The following is a 12,030-nucleotide window of genomic DNA, read 5'->3' on the forward strand; positions in this document are numbered from 1 at the left end:
TTCAGATGTAGATTTGCTGGATCATATGGTGGTTCTATTTTTAATTTTTTGAGGAATCTTCATACTTTTTTCCATAGTGGCTGCACCCATTTGCATTCCCACCACTAGTGCACAAGAGTTCCTATGTTGCTTTCTTAATACATGTAAAAGTAAACATATAACTAAAATTTTTTAAAATATATTTTTTTACCTAAAATCTCAATCACCTTTGGGAAGTATTGGCTTGGTTTTGCTTAGAATTGGCGAATGGCTGAGTGATGGTACAGGATTATGAAGGTGATGGATAAAAGTATGTGGTATGGGGGGAAAAATAAGTCTTAGGAAACAATAGTAGAGAGCATATTGAGAAGGCTGATGTTGTGTTTAAGAACCTAGTTCTAGAGCTTGACTGCCTGGATTCAAATACCAGCTGTCATCTTTTGCCCATATATAACATTGGGCAGGTTAGTTAGCATCTTTGTGGCTCGGTTGCCTTATCTTTAAAAATGAGGATAACAAGAGTGTCCTAAGACTTTTGTAAGGATGAAATGAGTTAGCATATGAAACTTTCAGAACCGTGCTGGGCACATATTAACTCTAAATTCTTGCTTGTCCTGTCTCCACACCCCTCATTATTATTCTCCTCAGTAACAGGAAAAAATCAGTCTCAGAATTTTCAACATTACCATCCAATGTGAAGACCTGAGTTTAACTTTAACAACCCAGCTAATATTTTACTAAAACACCAAAGAAAATATTTTGGATTTTTTTTCTTTTCTTCCTTTTTTTTTAACTGAGATACTTGGCCTTAGTTTATAATGGTTAAGCTGCTTCTGGTAAGACTTTATGCATTCCCTTTTCTGATCCTCTAAAGTGGCAATGTGTAGATTTCATTTTCAAAATTGTATTATTATTTATTACTTTATACTGTGACTTAAAACAATGAATATCAAGGTTCAAAAGTTCAAGGCAATAAGATACTGTCTATATTCCAACCACAACTTTTAAAAAACACATAATGCAGACTGCATTATATTTTAATTCTTTGGTGATATATTGAAGAATGACATTCCAAATTAAATTATTCACCAAATTAATCAGTGGGACTTAACTTTTTAAGATGCTGGAATAAAGAAATTGGCCATTCCCAAGGCTCTTGGTTAATCGTGCACATTAATATAAATGCAGGAAAGCAAATCACACATCTTTTATAACTTTAAAGACTGAAGCAGTTAAGCTACTCTGAGTGAAAACTAGCATGTGTCCTCATTCAAATACTCCAGTTTTACTTTGTGATTGCTGCCAGAGATGCTCTGTAAGTGGAAAGTGGGTGTCTGTCAGATGAATGTAGATTGTTCTTCATAGGAGTTTCCCTGCTTGGGTAATTATGTTCCTTAAAGTGTATCAGGTGACTTCTGTAGGTATATAGAAAAAGGAAACAGAAGTGTAGAATATTCTTTTCCTTGCCTGGTAATGAAACCCCAAGATGGCATGGCTGGAGATGAAACAGGGAAGAAACACCTATTTCTGGTATTGTTTCCTGGCCTTCAACCCTTTTGCACAGCTTTCCTTATGTACGTTTTGAGTATAGGCTAACATCTCTTTTGATGGACAGCTCATAAAGTAAGTGGTTTTTTGTAACATGTCCCCAATATCTTGGATAAGAGAAGATAATGCGATTAAAAGTAAAGTCAGGAAACAATATATCCCTTCACTTTTAATCCCCAAAAGCGTTCCCATATGTCTGATGATATATGGGCACAAAGTGAGTTATTAACATGTATCACTGGGAAGCAGAAAGGATCTGGAACATGACTTCTGCTCTGAAGCCTCTTTTATTAAATGAAATAGACAGCATTGGTGTTGGGTTTGGAAAAGATGTCCTGGGCATGATTCTATTTCTAAATGAACTTAGCTTACAGTTGAGAAGGAAAAATATACACATGTAAGCAGCTAATTAACTTGTGAAAGTTAATAGTATGAGACGTTTTACAAGGTAGATTTTATTCAAGGACTAAATAAGTTTTGTCCACATGGGGAAGGAAAGACAGTGTTCTGAGATGACTTTTTTTGACGAAGGAAAAGCCAGTGTTTATGATAGGTATAGTGAAAGGGAAGAGTATTGAAAGGTGGAGGGACTTGTAAACATGTGTAGCCAGGTGAGAAAACATAAAGACAGACCATCAGTTACCTGGTTGGTTGTACTGGCTGGTGTGTGAAAGCAGGAAGTGGAAATTAAGCTAGAAAGCTAATGAGAGTCAGTTTCTGGAGGGCCTTAATGCAGGACAAAGGATTCAAACTTCATTCTTTTGGGGTGTAATTGAAAGCTCTGGAGCAGAAGAGTATTTTGTTGTTTTTTTTAATAGAAAGTTTGGTGGTGGCATTATACATAAATTTTCTAAGATTTACATAGTTTCTACAAATATATATTACAGTGGAAGCAAATTAAGAAATTAAAATAATAAATATACAAGAAATCTGGATTTACCAAAACAATGTGGTGATGGTATCTAGGATAATTGGATATACTGGGGCCGGGTTGGTGTGGGGGGACTGGGGAAGCTGGAACCTAAATCCCAGTTAACTCTGGGTTGACTACAGGGTGTCTATGCTGAACTTATTGCTGTTACTGTCTACGAACTTTCAGAGCTATTTTATGTCATAAAAGGGTTAAGAAGTAGTAGTCATCAGGAATAATATAACAAATATTTTTTAAAAAATAGGAAAATCTGTCATACATGCAAGCAACTGAATAAATTAAGTGTTCTGAACAGGTTTTCTACCTTACTGAACATAAAATTTTGTTTCTATGACAACCTGGAACAGCAATGGGAAACTAGAACATTAAAGGTGAGACAGAAAAGACAGACAAATTGTTCATGTTGAGCTAGGTGGTATTCCTTCTGAATTTTTATAAATCCAGGGAAGAATTTAAAATTCTCATCAATTGTTATGAAAAGAAATGAATAGTTTTCTCCCCTAAAATTGTATAAATTTAGAATGTTCAGTTCTATTTGCATCATCTGTTGGTTATTAAATAAAGTGAGTTAGCTCTCCTTGATTTCATCTAAATCTCTGAAGTCTTTTCATCCACTTGAGCTTTGATTGCTTTTGGTAGATTCTGAACATTTCAACTCTGAGCTCAGGATGTTATAGTTATTGACTGATTGAAATTCTGATTTTCAAGTGTGCTTTGTGAATCCTAAGCATTCCGTAAAATATCTTCCCACAAAGTATTTCACTAACTCTGTGGCTTTAAGATTTCCTTGAAAGGAAGCATAGTCATTATGGCCACTTGATTTCAGTGTTTTCTATTTCTTTTGGACTTCTCAACACTGCAGTAGAAATGGCAATCGTGGAACTCAGCAAAAGAACAGGTAGTTCTATAATTCAAAAAGTTTGCAGCAATTTGATTAAAATTCTGAAATATTTTAAATCCGAATAATTTTTGTCATGAATTTCAGGTAACTATTTGAATAACAGATGCACATTTTACATTTTTATTTATAAGATAACCTCAATATCATATATTCAGATAGTGAATATTATATAAGAAAACATTCAGATAGAAAAATTGTATGTTAGCATTCACATAGGTAAAATTTTATGCTGCAATTGCTATCTGTAGGCTTTTCAAAAAATCTTAATTGAATTCCTAGTGCTAAGCATCAGGATACAGGATAATTTATTACATGGCATCTGCCCTAAAGCAGATAGATGTATCCATATAAAGAGACATAATATATCCAACTAATTACTGGAGAAGAAATATAGTGTAATTTTTTTAAAAACCAGAATAGGAAAATAATTTTATTCTGGCAATCAAAAAATAAGCTCACATAGGAAGTGATAGTCAACCACGTGGCAAATAACAACATGTGAATAGGCACTGTTTTGGGCAAATAGGACTTCGCCAGGCAAATCAGAATGTGTGGTCATTGTATGCATGGAAGATGTTCCTGATGTGAGTATATAGCTGTGTACTGGTAGGAAAACAAAATCTAGAATCCCTAATATTATCATCTAGGGATGTACATCTGACTTTTGGATTCCTGTTTACTCCATATCACACAAAAAACATATAGCTAAAGTGAGAATGACTGTGGTTTCTGCAGACTAGAAAGGGAATGTTTAAGATTTTGAATGCAAGTGACAGATTACACTTGAAAACCTCCCCCTTTGCAAGCCTGATATCCTTCAGGATCAGTCAAAGAAAGTAAGGTTTTGGAGGGTTCTTAGGAATTGTGGAGCCTTCTTCCATCTTTGCAGCAGGAGAAAGGAAGTGTAGAGGAGAGAAGACTGTCCTTCCTGGGCTAGATGCCATTATCTGAAGTCCCTCTCCACCCCACCACCTTCATTAGTGTGAGCAGAAAAAGAAAAGGAAGAAGTTCTTGAAACCTGGCTTCAGGTGAAAGTAAAAAACTTAATTCAGAGATTCATTCTTTAATTTATTTGATAAATATTTATCAGTTATATACTGGTGGCATGAAACTGGCTAAAATCTTACAGTCTAGTCGAAAGAGATAAATGTTAAACAAGTACACCCCCAGTTTTAACAGAATAAATACAATATGGACTCAATGTTTGTTGAATGAATAGCAGGTGTAGAAATAAACTGGGAGAGGGATAAGCAAGGGTGGACTTGGATTATGTGGTCAGGGATAGTCTTTCTGCAGATCTAGGCAGAGGCAGAAGGAGAGTGTCTTCATTTCCTTTATGATCATTATAAAGAACTTCATAGCACCCTGAACTATTCATTTGGATTAGGGAAAGCAATGTAGAGTTTGAGAGAAGACTCCAGGGTACTAGTTACCCTTAACGTGTTAGAATAAGCCATGTAAAGTAATCAGTTTAGGGAGGACTTGATGTAAGTGGGAGGGGGGATTGATTAGGAGATTAAGATATTGAGGTCTATCTCTGTTCTCCATTTTACTCCCAATAAGTAATTTTTCAGAAGTCGTAACAGCTACATGCTAATGAGCCCCAGTGGACATGAAGCTGAATACACAATGCTTATCCATTCCAGTCTTCAATAAAGAACTTTACATTTTTTGTAACTGATGTATTATGTGATTTTATAAATATTTAAAAATTTAAACCATTATTCTTGATTTTTTAGTTTCAGGTTAAATGACTTCTACCTGTTAGAGAAGATAAGGAAGTAGTTGGCTAATACATTCATGATGATTCTTGAAAGCTCTTGAAAATTAAGGCTCCCTTGTGAAACTTTGTGTCCACTCTTTGGGAAAAAAAAATAGCATCAGTTGCCTCTGTAATACTTGATTTTTCTGATATAAGGGATTTGACAATAGAAATGTACTTGCTTTTGTTATATTTTTCCCTTTCTGTTCAGGTTTATTTTAAAGGAATGTCTTTGGAATGCAGAATATTTAGACTTTATTACAGGTAAATGATAACTTTTTTTATATACGTATGTATATAGCATAGTCTAGAGGATAAAGAGATTTTGTGGATGCTAATATCTTGTGTCACCTGACAGTGTGTTTCTTGCTATTGTCAAAAGTTCCACTTTGCCGTGTTACAGTACACATGTGCATTTGGCATGTAAGCATTTATCCTTAAGAATAGTGTATGAATAAATAGTGAAGAGGCAGATGTAATTCCAGAAGGCTAAATTGTTTTTTGTGCTAATACCTTTGTTTTCTTCTCCAAATTCCCTCTAACTTTGTATGTCATTCCATATACCCCAGTTTATTGCTATTATGGCTGCTATCACACTAGTCACTTGATATATTTGGAGAAACACTGAATATTTATGAATACCATAAAGGCATATGTTTTCTAGGTCTTTAGCTATTCTTTTTCCTGACACACTTTCCTTTTCAATAAAATGGGCCAGGTTTATAGAAAAAAAATCTTGGTTCATCAAATATTCATTTATAGTTTTATGGTCTCTTCGTTGGATTTTCTTTCATTCAACTTGGCACTCAGATTTAATTTTCTTTGTTTGGATTTTCCATTTATGTGACACCTGTGATATGTTGATCTGTTATTTAAAGAACCATAGACATTTTTCCAGAACTCCTATTTTCTGATTAGTTTGGAAATCCAATTAGAGGGTATACTTATTCATTATAAATTGACATAATCTTTTTTATGAAAAGAGAGAGAGAGGGAAATAGAGAACAAGGGAGAAAGGAAAGAATGAATGAAGAAGTGTTAGACTTTCCTAACTCTAGAGAAATAGTATTATAAAGCTGATAAGAACTTTAGAAATTATCTAGCTTAGTGATTCCCAACTTCTCCGTGTATGAAGTTCTATATTTCTAGCATACATATTTTTCCAGGACTCCACAAAATAACAATTATTCTTTTGGTAAAGATATGGAAAATTTTATGACTTTAGTGACATTGTAAAATTAAATGTGCATCTGAATCCATTTGGAAAATTAGTGCATATATACAGATAGTATGACTTACTGTGGCTGAGATGCATATAAAGATTAAAATGTGAAAAATTTGTGAAGTAACTTGAGTATTTCTGGGACAGAATGCTCTCCACTTATGAAGCACAGAAGTTCTCCAAATCACTCTTTTTATATTTAAAAATGAAAACCGAAAATGTGAAGAAACTTCCCCAAGATCATATTAACTGAAAATTTAATTTATGTTTCTGCTACTTAAGTAAAATTTCTGGCCTAATTAATGAGGAGTTCATCATTTACATACCTAGATAATTCAGGGCAGAAACCTGAAGCAAGAATGACTCTGGCTTATACTTTTTTTGGTTTAATTATCTCAATTTTGTTTGGTTGTATTTATGTACAGTACAATCAGATTTAGTAATTAAACCACAATTAGAATAAAAAGTATTGGCTCATGCTAGATAGATAACAATGGTACTCAATTGTATTACTTTAATAAAGAAGCACTAAAAGGAAATTTTAATTTACTGAGTTATTTAGTTAGATATTCACATAAATTCATATGATTCTTCAGACGTGATGAGATAGAGTAGTAATTGCATTCCATAAATATTTTTAACCAAATCACCTGAATGGTCAGAGCATGTAATAGACTCAATAGTTCCTGAATTTAAACTATAAATAATAGGCAAGCATGTTCTTTGTAGTATATATAACTCTTCATTAAATTTCCAACAGTTTTATGAAGAATGACGCTCCTTTAGGTGGCCCTGTAAAGACAAAATGTTCTCCTGGGATTATAAGGAAGAGTATAACTGGCTTATAAATGAGGTAGGTCATGTATTCTGTAGCACAGAGATGTTTTGAAAAGAACAAGTAAATTTCAGGGGAATTTGGCCAAATACTTCTCCTTGCATTTGAGACACTTATATGCCTGCACAGACAACAAGGCGTCGTCACTAAACAATTGGGAGAAAAAACCTTGGATTCAATGCTTTGTTCCTTAAAGAGACAACTAACCATTATTTTTTAAAAAAGAAACTGTTGGAACCACCAAAGACCGCAAATAGCCAAAGCAATCCTGAGAAGGAAGAATAAAGTGGTGGGGGGGGATCTCACTCCCCAACTTCAAGCTCTACTACAAAGCCACGGTAATCAAGACAATTTTTACTGGCACAAGAACAGACCCACAGACCAGTGGAACAGAATAGAGACTCCAGACATTAACCCAAACAAATATGGTCAATTAATATAAGATAAAGGAGCCATGGACATACAATGGGGAAATGACAGCCTCTTCAATAGCTGGTGTTGGCAAAACTGGACAGCTACATGTAAAACAATGAAACTGGATCATTGTCTAACCCCATACACAAAGGTAAATTCGAAATGGATCAAAGACCTGAATGTAAGTCATGAAACCATAAAACTCTTGGGAAAAAAAATAAGCAAAAATCTCTTGGATAAAACATGAGTGACTTCTTCATAAACATATCTCCCCAGGCAAGGGAAACAAAAGCAAAAATGAACAAGTGGGACTATATCAAACTAAAAAGCTGCTGTACAGCAAAGGACACCATCAATAGAACAAAAAGGCATCCTACAGTGTCAGAGAATATATTCATAAATGACAGATCCAATAAAGGGTTGACATCCAAAATATGTAAAGAGCTCACACACCTCAACAAACAAAAAACAAATAATCCAATTAAAAAATGGGCTGAGGAGCAGAATAGACAGTTCTCCAAAGAAGAAATTCAGATGGCCAACAGACACATGAAAAGATGCTCTACATTGCTAGTCATGAGAGAAATGCAAATTAAAACCACAATGAGATATCACCACACACCAGTAAGGATCGCCACCATCCAAAAGACAAACAACAACAAATGTTGGCGAGGTTGTGGAGAAAGGGGAACCCTCCTACACTGCTGGAGGGAATGTAAATTAGTTCAACCATTGTGGAAAGCAGTATGGAGGTTCCAGAAAAAGCTCAAAATAGAAATTCCATTTGACCCAGGAATTCCACTTCTCAGAATTTACCCTAAGAGTGCAGCAGCCCAGTTTAAAAAGACAGATGCACCCCTATGTTTATTGCAGCACTATTTACAGTAGCCAAGAAATGGAAGCAACCTAAGTGCCCATCAGTAGATGAATGGATAAATAAGATGTGGTAGATATATACAATGGAATATTATTCAGTCATAAGAAGAAAACAAATCCTACCATTTGCAACAACATGGATGGAGCTAGAGGGTATTATGCTCAGTGAAATAAGCCAGGTGTAGTAAGACAAGTACGAAATGATTTCACTCATATGTGGAGTACAAGAACAAAGAAAAACTGAAGGAACAAAACAGCAGCAGAATCACAGAACCCAAGAATGGACTAACAGTTACCAAAGGGAAAGGGACTGGGAAGGATGGGTGGGAAGGGAGGCATAAGGGGATGTGGGGGGAAGAAAGGGAGCATTACAATTAGCATGTAGTACAATGTGGGGGAAGGCACGTGGAGGGCTGTGCAACACAGAGAAGACAAGTAGTGATTCTACAGCATCTTACTATGCTGATGGACAGTGACTGTAATGAGGTTGTGGGGGAGGACTTGGTGAAGGGGGGAGTCTAGTAAACATTATGTTCCTCATGTAATTGTAGATTAATGTTACCAAAATAAAAAAAAAACCTGTTTCTGTCTACTACTGAAAGGTTTATATTGCAATAGTTTTATTTTTTTCACTTTCAAATATTTATTTTATTATGCCTTGGTAGTACTATTTATAGTGCTCAGGAGAATCAGACAGTGGTTATCCTGAGCACTATAAATGAATATTTATTCATTAAATAGTATGATGGAATAAATGGTTAATAGTAGATTCCAATAACATTTGAGGTATATTAATATAAATTTATAATAATTTAAAAAATTGTGACAAATTCCCTTTGAGGACCTTTGCAATGGACTGAATGTTTCTATTCTCTCCCCAAATTCTTATGCTGAAATCCTAACCTGCAATGTGATGGTATTAGGAGGTGGGCCTTTGGGAGGTGATTAGGTTATGACAATGGAGACCTCATGAATGGGATTAGTGCCCTTATTCAAGAGATCTCAGAGAGCTCCTTAGCTCTCTTTCCATCATAGGAGGATCTTACCAGAAGTTGATAGTTTGCAACCCTGAAGACTGCTCTCACTAGAACCCACCCCTCACTGGTACCCTGATCTGTAACTTCCAGCCTTGAGAACTGTGAGAAACAATTTTCTGTTGTTTACAAGCCACCCATTGTATGGTACTTTGTTATAGCAGCCTGAACTGGTGAAGACTACCATATTTGCCACCTTCTGCTCTGAAACACCTGTGAATGAACCCTGCTGTGACTGATGCTAAAACCACTGGAGACAGAGTTGGCCAGTAAGAAGCCACTGAATGCAAACCAGTGCCTGGAATTCAGACTGTCTGCCCTTAAGGCTTATTAATGGACATAAGAAACAGATGCTCATGGGGAATTACAGTCATTTGGAAGGGAAAGGGGAGGGTGACGCCATAAGTTATATATTTGGGACAGTCAGATTCCATAGTGTACTACTAACAACCTGATGTCATTTTTCAAAACTTTGGATTCCAAATGTTGTTGTCCAATTGATATTTATGAGCTTCTAGAGACTCAGTGGTTGACTCATGTCTGAGATTTCTTTGGGGTCACTCTCATTGAGATCACCTTTCTATTTTGGGGCTTTTACAGATACATTTAAGGGGGTTGAATCTATAACTTCTTAGCTTAATCAGTTTGAAGTTTTCATTTAATTTTTCATTTTTAAACTGGACAGAGAATCTTAACCTGTGGAAGACCTGTCTCCTGATTGCCAGTCACAGTCTTGTCATGTCTTGGCCTCAAGGAATCTAGAGGTTCAGCTCTACACATGTGCAAATATTGCTCATTAACCCCAGGTTCTCTGGGTTGCTCTTGAGGGAGGTCTTACCTCCTGATTGATCCAAAAACAGTTCTTAAACTTCTGTAGCTAAAATATGTTTGCTATAAGAAAGTCACTTGTCTGGTATGATACTTTATGGATATGGATATCCACAGGGAAAAACAATGAAGGTGATTTGTTAAAAAAATTATATTTGTTGCTTTCCCTTTAACTCCCCCAAACTTTATATTTTTTAAATGGAATTTTGTTGAAAATTTTTAATTTGTGTCTCCTACTATGGTGTATGAAAATGACTTGGGAGACATCCATCCATGCTTTCCAAAGAGAGTATCAAGTACCACACATGTTCTATATTTACAATTGCCCAAAACGTGCTCTCTGAATTTAATGATGGTCCATCCAGATGTTTTCCTGTGGAGAAACCAAAAAGCTGTCTTATCAGCCAGTCCCCTTAAAAACATCCTATCTAAAAAGAGTCCTTAATAATTTGTTGTCCTGATGAGTCATGTAGCTACTAGAAAGACTGCCCAGTAGCTCTAGTTAATGGGCATGGCCTCCCTGAGCTGATATAGTCCCAGCCTAAAGATAATAAACTGTATTTAGGAAGTGTGTGCAACCATACTGGAGAGACAGTTATTACTATAATTTTAATTTCCTGAAGTACTAAAACCTTGCTTCCCCCTGCCAATAATGACTTCAAGGACTTGCTGCCACTTTAGGCCCCAGAGCCATTTGGGACACTTAGGGGGGTGTTGATACAGGAAATTATATCAGTGTGTATACTGTAATCCACTGGTATCCTTTCCCAAACAGGGAACTCTGTGATACTCCTGGGTCGTAGGAGTATCTGGGAAGAGCATGGCATGAAAGGAGAGAGAACTCGCATTCATAATTCTAGTTCGGCAGGCACTGGAATCATTGAGATCATCCACCATTGAGGATTATCACCTTCTACTTGGACGGCTGCTGGAGACTTTGCCTAATTCCTCATTCCTCTATGCTAACATGGCAAATTTCCCTTCTACTACAGCATGTATACACACAGTCATTATTCCATTTCTTTCTCCACATTGGGCTGTGTGACCCTGGACTATCTCTCTGACCACGCCACAGCCAGTGACACTGTGACATGGTTTACAGCACTGAGCTATACACACCTCCATGCTTTGAGGATTTGTGTTTTCCATTTTCCTTTCAAAATCCCAGCAGTGCCTATTTCTTTTGAATATTTGGTTGGTGGTGAAACTCAAAATTCACACCCTCTATAAGTTATATTAATTGCCTATGACCCTCCAGTAAGTTAATATTTTTAATGGTTATACAAGGAAAAACAGTGATAGATATCATTATAATCATTTTGGAATTCTTGAGGACAGTGGGTTTAATAATCTTCACAGTCTTTTCCAAGTGCCGAGTTTCTTTTTCTGCAAGACTTGTCCTTACTGTAGCAGGATTTCGACTTTTCCCAAGAAAACAATCATTCAAATGTTTACAGTGCACTTGTGGCTTATGAAAACCAAGCCAGGGAGGTGTTCTAGGAAAACATACCATCCATTAAAACCAGCGGATTTTATTTAAAACATCCTGGTGCATTTAAAGCAACATAATGCAAAACACCAATTCTACTGAAGCTCACGCTGAGAGCATCCTCAGGTTTCCTATCATAGACTAGTTGTAGATGAAACTCATGAACTTCTTTCCAATAGTACAGGAAACTCTAGCATCCTTTGGTGGACTG

The sequence above is a fragment of the Manis javanica genome, chromosome 3, assembly GCF_040802235.1.
Source record: "Manis javanica isolate MJ-LG chromosome 3, MJ_LKY, whole genome shotgun sequence".
NCBI classification, from domain to species: Eukaryota; Metazoa; Chordata; class Mammalia; order Pholidota; family Manidae; genus Manis; species Manis javanica.